The sequence below is a fragment of the Delphinapterus leucas genome, chromosome 8 (genome assembly GCF_059928025.1).
Source record: "Delphinapterus leucas isolate spDelLeu-1000000601 "Yukka" chromosome 8, BTC_Dleu_Yukka2, whole genome shotgun sequence".
Taxonomy (NCBI): Eukaryota; Metazoa; Chordata; class Mammalia; order Artiodactyla; family Monodontidae; genus Delphinapterus; species Delphinapterus leucas.
Window position 1 is genome coordinate 50,134,064 of NC_143136.1, and position 7,715 is coordinate 50,141,778.

General features: G+C 36.6%; 1 pseudogene; it reads left to right on the forward strand.

Moving 5' to 3' along the window:
* Positions 1 to 2,322: 2,322 nt before the first annotated feature.
* Positions 2,323 to 3,767, forward strand: LOC111172027 (F-box only protein 5 pseudogene; annotated as a pseudogene).
* Positions 3,768 to 7,715: the final 3,948 nt, after the last annotated feature.

The window sequence follows — 7,715 nt, forward strand, 5'->3', positions numbered from 1 at the left end:
CCCCGCAGAAAGTAGGCATAGAGGGAACTTTCCTCAACATAATAAAGGCCATATATGACAAACCCACAGCCAACATCGTCCTCAATGGTGAAAAACTGAAAGCATTTCCACTAAGATCAAGAACAAGACAAGGCTGCCCACTCTCACCACTCTTACTCAACATAGTTTTGGAAGTTTTAGCCACAGCAATCAGAGAAGAAAAGGAAATAAAAGGAATCCAAATCGGAAAAGAAGAAGTAAACCTGTCACTGTTTGCAGATGACATGATACTATACATAGAGAATCCTAAAGATGCTACCAGAAAACTACTAGAGCTAATCAATGAATTTGGTAAAGTAGCAGAACAAAATTAATGCACAGAAATCTCTTGCATTACTATACAGTAATGATGAAAAATCTGAAAGTAAAATCAAGAAAACACTCCCATTTACCATTGCAAAAAAAAGAATAAAATATCTAGGAATAAACCTACCTAAGGAGACAAAAGACCTGTATGCAGAAAATTATAAGACACTGATGAAAGAAATTAAACATGATACAAATAGATGGAGAGTTATACCATGTTCTTGGATTGGAAGAATCAACATTGCGAAAATGACTCTACTACCCAAAGCAATCTACAGTTGCAATGCAATCCCTATCAAACTACCAGTGGCATTTTTCACAGAACTAGAACAAAAAAATTCACAATTTGTATGGAAACACAAAAGACCCTGAATAGCCAAAGCAATCTTGAGAAAGAAAAATGGAGCTGGAGGAATCAGGCTCCCAGACTTCAGACTATACTACAAAGCTACAGTAATCAAGATAGTATGGTACTGGCACAAAAACAGAAAGATCAATGGAACAGGGTAGAAAGCCCAGAGATAAACCCACACTCATACGGTCACCTTATCTTTGATAAAGGAGGCAGGAATGTACAGTGGAGAAAGGACAGCCTCTTCTATAAGTGGTGCTGGGAAAACTGGACAGGTACATGTAAAAGTATGAGATTAGATCACTCCCTAACATCATACACAAAAATAAGCTGAAAATGGATTAAAGACCTAAATGTAAGGCCAGAAACTATCAAACTCTTAGAGGAAAACATAGGCAGAACACTCTATGACATAAATCACACCAAGATCCTTTTTGACCCACCTCCTAGAGAAATGGAAATAAAAACAAAAATAAACAAATGGGACCTAATGAAACTTCAAAGCTTTTGCACAGCAAAGGAAACCAAAAACAAGACCAAAAGACAACCTTCAGCATGGGAGAAAATATTTGCAAATGAAGCAACTGACAAAGGATTGATCTCTAAAATTTATAAGCAGCTCATATAGCTCAATAACAAAAAACAAACAACGCAATCCAAAAATGGACAGAAGACGTAAAGAGACAATCTCCAAAGAAGTCATACAGACTGCCCACAAACACATGAAAGAATGCTCAACATCATTAATCATTAGAGAAATGCAAATCAAAACTACAATGAGATATCATCTCACACCAGTCAGAATGGTCATCAAAAAATCTAGAAACAATAAATGCTGGAGAGGGTGTGGAGAAAAGGGAACCTTCTTGCTCTGTTGGTGGGAATGTAAATTGATAAAGCCACTGTGGAGAACAGTATGGAGGTTCCTTTAAAAACTACAAATAGAACTACCATATGACCCAGCAATCCCACTACTGGGCATATACCCTGAGGAAACCATAATTCAAAGAGTCATGTACCAAAATGTTCATTGCAGCTCTATTTGCAATAGCCAGGTGATGGAAACAACCTAAGTGTCCATCATCGGATGAATGGATAAAGAAGATGTGCCACATATATACAATGGCATATTTCTCAGCCATAAAAAGAAACGAAATTGAGCTATTTGTAATGAGGTGGATAGACCTAGAGTCTGTCATAGAGAGTGGAGTAAGTCGGAAAGAGAAAGACAAATACCGTATGCTAACACATATATATGGAATTTAAGGAAAAAAAATATCATGAAGAACCTAGGGGTAAGACAGGAATAAAGACACAGACCTACTATAGAATGGACTTGATATGGGGAGGGTGAAGGGTAAGCTGTGACAAAGCGAGAGAGAGGAATGGACATATATACACTACCAAACGTAAGGTAGATAGCTAGTGGGAAGCAGCCGCATAGCACAGGGAGATCAGCTCGGTGCCTTGTGACCGCCTGGAGAGGTGTGATAGGGAGGGTGGGAGAGAGGGAGACTCAAGAGGGAGGAGATATGGGAACATATGTATACGTATAACTCATTCACTTTGTTATAAAGCAGAAACTAACACACCATTGTAAAGCAATTATACTCCAATAAAAAAAAAAGAAACAGAAAGATAAAGTTGCTAATCTAGAAAAAAAAAAAAAAGACTATGAAAGGTTACCAGGTTTTGGGTCACCGACTGTGAGCCCCAGCATTGTAGAACTTGAAACTGAAAGCAAACCCTGGCATAATAAGGAAAATCAACATGTACGACACTTAACAGTTCAAATGACATAGAAGAACTGGAGACCAGTGTACCTTATGAAGACAGTGGCTACTCTTCATTTTCCCAACAAAGTGGCTTCAATGAGCATGAAGACAGTAGCCTTCCCCTGGTGGAAAATTTCAGTGACAGTCCACAATCTTGCCCGCTATGGACGCAAAGCGCAGACCAAGATCCCAAGAAAAACTTGCTGCCAGCTCTTCATTCTGAAAAAGTGGTTTGTTCAACGTTAAAAAAAAAAATGGTAAACGAAATCCTAAAATAGATTGGGAGAAGCTGAGGGAATTTATATCCAGTGGAAATTTTAGACTACGGAATATAATTGGCAGGAAAACAGGCCTAAAGTGTGTAGATGTTCTCAGGGAACTCTTTCGAAGGGGACTCAGACATCCCTTAGCAAATATTTTAACACAGCTCAGTGATATGGACTTAATCAAGTAAGTATTGTTGTTTTGAGTTCATTAGTGTAACCCATGAAAATTTTTGTTGGGTGGCTCAGCACCACCAGCTCATGCAAAGACATAGTAGGGGGGCTTCCCTGGTGGCGCAGTGGTTGAGAGTCCGCCTGCCGATGCAGGGGACACGGGTTTGTGCCCCGGTCCGGGAAGATCCCACATGCCGCGGAGCGACTGGGTCCGTGAGCCATGGCCGCTGAGCCTGTGCAAAGACATAGTAGGGTAGTCTTGCACTATTGTTTAATTGAGGTGATGACTTTTGTCTGGTTGCTGGTATTTTACTACCTATGTGTCACTAAGAGGAAAGAAAGATAATTTTTAGAGTATGCATTTAATCCAGTTATTTCAAATTTCATATGTATGCTATTAGAAAACTATTTCTGTTAGATTGGGATCTTTGTTCTTTTGTTTCTGAAATTGTTCATAGGTAAGCTACATCTTTTAGTCTTAACTATAAAACAACAGCCTAGGTCTGGTGTACAGGTCCTATAGGCATTATGATTTTTGTCACACTTGAAAGTATAAAATAATTTCTTTTTTTTTAGGCTATTTTCAAATTTGACAGTAAATTTGACGGTGATGAAAATACAGAAACCCACAAATGGGTCTGATTATTACTGTCTCTTAGAAACCTTATACTGACTCCCCTTTCTCATTCCAGCAAAGAAAACCTGTTAGGATGTGGTAACTGAGAATTAAGATGATTATCTAATCTATTGAATTAGATTGCCTCCAACTCAACTGGGTTCATTTTCGGCTCTTTGAAAATTTTTTTTTTTTTTTGCAGTACGCGGGCCTCTCACTGTTGTGGCCTCTCCCGTTGTGGAGCACAGGCTCCGGACGCGCAGGCGTCCAGGGAAGCCCTGAAAAAGTTTTTAGAGGTACTCTTTGTGTTACTTTACACTGGTCCATGAAATATAGCTGATGCAAAACAGACATAAGTAAGTATTGATTTTTATTATTGGCCAGCTTCTTGAGAGATGATCGACATCACAACATTTTTGTTAACAAAATGGATTTTTTAAATTGATTTCTACTAATAGCAGTGTGTCCTCAGGTTCTTTGAAACTTGTCTAATGTTAATAAATAACCAAGATGGTGCCATATATACAATGGGGCTTCTTATTTGATATTTGAGGATATTGTGAAAAAATGAAGTACTAAGTGTAGTGGTTCTTAAGCCTGGATCCACTTAGAATTACTTAATGGTGAGCTTTTAAAAATAATACAGAGCCCTGGCCCCCATTTTAGATCAATTAAACCCAAGTGACTAGGCATGGGCCATCCTTAAATCTTAAATTCATGCCTCAGGCAATTCTAATGCATAGCCAGGTTTGAGAAGCACTGCTAATAGAAATTTCTTTTTTGCACTGTTAATGTTTCTGTAATATAATCTTGGTTCTTTGTGGTGCTTTAATTGTTTGCTTTATAATCATTTACTTTTCCAGCGTGTCTAAAGTGAGCACAACTTGGAAGAAGATTCCAGAAGATGGTAAGGGGGCATTGCAATTGTACAATAAAGCAATACAAAGAATTACCATTAAAAAAAATGTGAAGTTTCATTAATGTTTTGTATTTTTTTAACATCTTTATTGGAGTATAATCGCTATACTTTGTTGTGTTAGTTTCTGCTGTAAACAAAGTGAATCAGCTATACGTACACATATATCCCCAAATCTCCTCCCTCTTGCATCTCCCTCCCACCCTCCCTATCCCACCCCTGTAGGTGGTCACAATCATTAATGTTTAAGTGGGCAAGAGAGCCTATGAAAAACAGCTCTATCTATTGCAAAGCTTATGTTCATTATTCAAAACACACAAAAGAAACAACAAACAAAATGTTATAAGGTACCATTATACTAAGTACCATACTAGATATGGAGATATAAAAATGACTAAAAGATGTCTTGTGCCCTTTTACTATAGCCCAGTGGAGGAGAAGATACATATGAATAGAGTAAAATGGAAAAAAATACCATTAAAATGGTATGTGTAAATTATTGGAGTAACCTAAACAAGGAAAAAATAAAAGCCTTCACAAAGGTGACATCTGAACTAGCTCATCTGAAACTGTGATTTACAACACAAATGAAATGTCTCATCATTCTATTTATAACAAGAAATGTACGTTCTTAGATGATGTAAACCACACATGCTCCCTGAACTGCCCCCACCACATCGGCCCCTGTGGGCCTTTGTCATACCTCTGGATCCCTCAAGGTCCCCAGAGTGAACAGTGTCTGTGGAGGCCAAAGCACATCCGTGCTTGGGCAATAAATAGGTCAGTGACCACAAGTGTGTAATGAGTTTAAAAAGTGCCCAATATTTTGGAAGTGAAGAGAAACAAATTTAAAGGAGAGAAACTCTCCAAAACAGTCCGTAATAACCTATAAGAATATTTCTGAGAGACCTTAATGGACTTCAAAACAGAGAATTTGACAAGTTGAATCATTGGTTCAAAGGAATAAATCCCAGATACTCTGTAGATGTCATTTTCCAAAACTCTGACTTTTGAGAACTCAAACTTTTTCTCCATAATAATTACCATCTTTCAGGTTCATTAGTTTCATGGATGTTGTCTATTGTTATTTTCTTCTGTCCCTCCTCCTTTCCATGAGAAACTGCTTCTTATTCCCATTCCTCAAAATTTTTTAAGTTTTATTTTTGAAATATTATTAACCCAAATGAACTATATCCAAATAAAGTATATTAACCCAAATAAACTAAATAAACTATATATACAAATATCCCTTCTTTTACTGATACAAAATAAGAATGACATCTTCTCAAGTTTACTAGTTTAAGGACAGGAAGGTACAAATTCATGGTAGATTTCATTTGATTTGACTTGTTACATGTTCAAAATTTTGGCAAAAATAATCCAACTAACAAAATAATTTAATTGACAAAATGGAGCATATTGCCTACACTCCTGTTTATTGCATGAAAACACGTGATGTTAAGTGATATTAAGCAGGCTCTGTGCTAGCCACTGTCTTTTATGTTGCCTCATAAGCATCATCTCAGAAATTATCACATATTCAAGCACTTTCAGACACTGGTAAGCAGGTGGACATACTGTTGTCTTAATATAGGTATGACATTAAGTGATGTTCACCTTTTTAGTGATAGGAAACCAACATTTAATTTATACTCACTCACCTAGAATGGAGCCTATGTTTGGTCCAGACCACACCCTAAAACATACTGGGCCAGCCATGAGGAACTGATTTTCAGTCTGGAAGCATCAGTGGACCACAGTGGTTGTCTACAGTGGGCATTACTCTAGTTGTTGGTAAGCATATTGCACAAGTTGTTGAATAGTTTTAATATCATCCCCGCAGCCTGTGATCAGCCAAGGCAAGCCCTTCTCCTAATAATCAACAGCACATGAAAAAGTTTTGATAACGCCTTCTCTCACATTTTACATGGGCTACCTTAGCCCCTAATGATAAACATTCAGTGCTAAAGGTCTCTCATTTCTTCTCAGAGCAGAGAGAGATTTTTATTTTATTACCCCAGTTTCTTTTTAGTCTGCCAGCAAATAATTATTATCACTCTCAAAGTGAAAATGTTTCAAAAGGTATGAGCACCCCCTTGGAAACTTCCCAGGTATGAAATTGGCATAATCAGCAATCAGCTTCTAACTAAACATCAGTGGTCATGACATCAGTACAGTCTTATTAAATCAATTAATTAATTTCTTATTAGACACCATTCAGGATAGGAATCATGCTCTGTTTTTATGTTCAAAAATTAAATCACACCTAAATTTTTATGCCATTATATAATATCTTATTAATTGCTCTAAATCTCCTCCTATTATTACTCTTGTATACAGCTCTCTTACCTTCCCAGCTTAGCTCACTCTGATTTTCAAGGTTATCATACAATTTCCACTCTTTTATTTGACTCAGCACTCATATAATTAATCCTTACTTGACAATTGTATATATCCTCCCAATTTCTCCTTCTATCAGGAGAATATGGTCTCAACTCCCAGAATCTTATCAAATAAATTATACCTGGGCCTATTCCATCTGGATCATCCCAGGTCAATGTATTCTCATCAGGTGTTTATTTTTTTTCCAATCTATATCTTAGTTATCTTTTTTTAAATGCTAGGAACAAGTATATGAAATTTTGTTTAGTTATTCAGAGTTTCATAAAGTTTTTTGACAGCTCCAACTATTATTGTTTTCAAAGAATGCGACTTATTATTCCATGCATCATAGATAACTTTTTCTTAGTGTTCATTAAAATGATAGAATAGCTCTAATCTCTACCTGTCTGCCATTTAAATGAAGAACTAAGTTATTTGCATCATAGCTGCCATCACTTACAATGCTGAGACTCAATCAATTTGGCATTTTGAGTTATATTCATGGCAGTAAGAAAAATGGTAATGACTCACTTCTTTATTTTGTGGTTGTCAGATATTTCTACAGAAAGGAAAAGAATATTGCGCTAACTTTCTTGATGGACACTCATTTTCAAATACAGATCTCAGTAATTGACAGTGTAATGAAAAAAAATAAATTTTCATTACAAACTGTACTTCCTTTTCTTCTACAAAAAAAAAAATCTATCAAAGTAATGGCAAAAATTTAATGACTGTTGTTGGCAAAGGAATGTTTTCAGTCTCTACATACAAACCAGTATGTACCAACTGCAGCCCATCTTCAGAGCTTACCAGATTTAAAAAATAATGGGTGTAAATCTCAAGATTTCAAAACTTCTGTGGTTGGTACTTAACTGCTGTTCCATTTTGGCTG